This window comes from Tetrao urogallus, assembly GCF_951394365.1.
Source record: "Tetrao urogallus genome assembly, chromosome: 2".
Taxonomy (NCBI): Eukaryota; Metazoa; Chordata; class Aves; order Galliformes; family Phasianidae; genus Tetrao; species Tetrao urogallus.
In genome coordinates, this window is record NC_136814.1 from 98827874 (window position 1) to 98831467 (window position 3594).

General features: G+C 58.3%; 1 pseudogene across 1 annotated transcript; it reads left to right on the forward strand.

The window, feature by feature from the left end:
• Nucleotides 1–1079: 1079 nt before the first annotated feature.
• On the forward strand, nucleotides 1080–3185 carry LOC306944369 (palmitoyltransferase ZDHHC5 pseudogene; annotated as a pseudogene). Its single transcript has one exon. The product of its transcript is annotated as a palmitoyltransferase ZDHHC5 pseudogene (transcript).
• The last annotated feature ends 409 nt before the right edge of the window (nucleotides 3186–3594 follow it).

Here is a 3594-nt window from a genome sequence, read left to right on the forward strand (position 1 = left end):
ATTCAGTAGAAATGGAGTGGTTTGGAATGTACTGAGACCTGCCCCCACACTGCTTGGGCCATGGGCGGTACAGACTTTTTCAGCATTGCTTCCACCATCACTTGTCTTTTGGGGGTATAAAAGCCCTCCCTGAAAGCGTTCCTTCAGATCTCTGCTGCTGTGCTGCTCAGGAATGGATGCCACAGTGAAGATTTGGTGCAATTCCTGTTGATTTGCAACAACTGAGTGGCAGTGAAGCCTGTGGAAAGGCCCAGAGGGTCAGGAGAAAGGAACAAGTAGGAAGAGGGTGAAAACGCACAATCCATTGGACCTTCCCTTCCAGCCCCCCTCTCAAAGAAAGGATTTACAGCTCAACCTTGCACCAGCTGTTCCTCGGCTTTAACAGTCAAAGAGAAATAAATAAAATTAAATGGCCACCGCCAGGCAGCCAGCCTAGATTCTGGTGAAATCAGGGAGAGTGCTTCTGTACCGCCTCCGGGGAGGAGGAGGAGGAGGCACAGCAGCGCTGCAAGGAAGCTGGGCAGATCGCTTGTGAGAGAGCGGCCGGAGGGGGCTGTGGATATCAGATTGAAAAGGAGAAGTGGTTTCCCAGAGTGGCTTTTTGCAAGAAGTTTACCGCTATCTTGCTCTTTCCCAGGGTGCTCTCATGCATTGTGCTTCTTGCCTTGCTCCTGTCCCAGCATGGAAAGCTTACCTTCGTGTCTGGTGGCTGCTGCAAGCTGCACGGGGAGCTGCTTTTTGCATGCTCTCAAGGGCTCTCAGCATTCCTGCTCCAACAGCTGTTTTAAATCCAATCCAGTTCTCTGTGCTGAATTTTTTAATGGTTTTAAGTCTCCCTCCCTGCACCCCTGAACTCTCACAAGGCAGAGAGTAGCGTGGACTCCTCAGGGCCTCTTGCTCCGGAGACCGCAGTGGACTTCTGCAGACAGCCTGCTCTGCTCAGAGCCTGCTCCAGGAGTGACCCAGGAGGCTTGGGTTGTGCTTTGGCCCCTTCCATCTCCCCTGCCCTTCTCGCCTTGCTTTGACTTCAGCTGGGCCTGGGCTATGCTGCAGGGCAGATTCCCCACCAGAGCTCCAACATGCCAGCAGCATTTGGAAAGAGGTTCAAACCCAGCAAATACGTTCCGGTCTCAGCTGCTGCCATCTTCCTAGTGGGAGCCACCACCCTCTTCTTTGCCTTCACGTGCCCTTGGCTCAGCCTCTACGTCTCCCCAGTCATTCCCATCTACAATGCTGTTGTCTTCCTTTTTGTGCTGGCCAACTTCAGCATGGCCACCTTCATGGACCCAGGCATATTCCCACGAGCTGAAGAAGATGAGGATAAGGAAGATGACTTCCGAGCTCCGCTTTATAAGACAGTGGAGATCAAGGGCATTCAGGTGCGCATGAAATGGTGTGTGACCTGCCGCTTCTACCGGCCACCGCGCTGCTCCCACTGCAGCGTCTGCGACAACTGTGTTGAGGAGTTTGACCATCACTGCCCCTGGGTGAACAACTGCATCGGGCGACGCAATTACCATTACTTCTTCCTCTTCCTTCTGTCACTCACTACACACATCATGGGGGTGTTCGGCTTTGGTCTGCTTTATGTCCTCTACCAGGCAGAGCTCTCTGGTGTCCGCATGGCTGTCACTATGGCTGTGATGTGTGTGGCCAGCTTGTTTTTCATTCCTGTCGCTGGCCTTACTGGGTTCCACGTGGTGCTTGTGGCAAGGGGCCGCACTACCAATGAGCAGGTGACAGGCAAGTTCCGAGGTGGTGTCAACCCCGTCACTAATGGTTGTTGTAAGAATGTGAGCCGGGTCCTGTGTAGCTCCCCAGCCCCCAGGTACCTGGGGCGCCCAAGAGCTGAGCAGACGGTGCTGGTGAGACCCCCCTTCCTGCGGCCCGATGTGTCAGATGGCCAAATCACTGTCAAGATCATGGACAATGGTATCCAGACAGAGCTGAAGAGGACGAAGTCCAAAGGAAGCCTGGAGGTGATGGAGAGCCAGTCTGCTGATGCCGAACCACCACCCCCACCTAAGCCAGACCTCAGCCGCTACACGGGCCTGAGGACACACTTAACCCTGGCCACCAACGAGGACAGCAGCTTGCTAGGCAAGGACAGCCCCCCGACACCCACCATGTACAACTACCAGCCTGGATACAGCAGCAGCAGCAGCTCAGCTGCCCTGCCCCATTCCACCAGCACCAAGCTGAGCCGAGTAAACAGCCTGAAGGAGCCCAACTCCATTGGCGAAGGCAGCCAAAAGCCCAGCTACCGCGCAGAGCCGAGCCTGGAGCCTGAGAGCTTCTGTTCGCCCACCTTTGGCAAGAGCTTTCCCTTCGACCCGCTGTCCAGTGGCTCCCGCTCCTCCAGCCTCAAGTCGGCCCAGGGCACGGGCTTTGAACTGGGCCACTTGCAGTCCATCCGCTCTGAGGGCACCACCTCCACCTCCTACAAGAGCCTGGTGAACCAGACACGCAACGGGAGCCTGTCGTATGACAGCCTGCTCACACCTTCCGACAGCCCTGACTTCGAGTCGGTGCAGGCTGGCCCCGAGCCCGACCCACCGGTGGGCTACACATCACCCTTCCTCTCGGCCCGCATCGCCCAGCAGCAAGAGACCGACCTGCACAGCCGCTTTGCTGCCACCGTCTCACCCAAGCATGTGCCACCCCGCGAGCCCTCACCCGTGCACTATGACAATCTCTCCTGCCACATCGTGGCTTCCATACAGGAGCGGGAGAAACTGCTCCAGCAGCCTCCCGCAGCGGGCAGGGAGGACGATGCTGGGCTGGCAGACTCAGGCATCCAGTTGACGCCAGGCTCCAGCCATGCCCCCCGCACCAGCTCTTCCTCGGACGATTCGAAGCACTCGCCTCTGGGCAAGAATCCGCTCACCCGCCCGGCCCCTCCCCGCTTTGGCAAGCCTGAGCCCTCCCACGCGCTGCGGGTGCGCTCCCCGGGCTCACCTGAGCAGCCCGCTGCCCCCCACTTGGGCAAATCTGTGTCTTACAGCAGCCAAAAACCAGCAGCGTCTCAGGCCAGCATCCCCGAGACCGAGGAGGTGGCCTTGCAGCCATTACTGGCACCAAAAGACGAGATGCAGATGAGAACATCTTACAGTAAGTCCAATGGGCAACCCAAGAGCCTGAGCTCGGCCACCCCGGCTCGGGATCCGTGCCTGTCAGCAGCCTGACGCGTGGAGGAGTCAAGAAGGTTTCTGGCGTGGGGGGCACCACGTACGAGATCTCAGTATGAGGGGCAGAGCCGCTCGCCTGCTCACCTCCTGGCTGGGCACCCGCTGGCACCAGAGGGCTCCATGGGCACGGACGCTCTGCAGCCCCCAGCTGACGGGGATGAGGAGATGGGCTGGAAGCCCCAGGGCTTTTTTCTCCCTTTTTCCACCCCTCCCTGGGACTCAGGCGCTGACTCACACCCCGGCAGGACTGTGTGGGGCAGGGATGCTGCCCTGGCCAGGTGTGGAGGCCATGGGGGGGCCGTGTCCCGCAGCCTCGCACCCTGCCACCATTGGCCAGGCAGCCACTTGTGGGCCTTGTTCAATCAATTGCTCGCCTAGCGTGGTAGGAATGGATTGTTTTTAAACC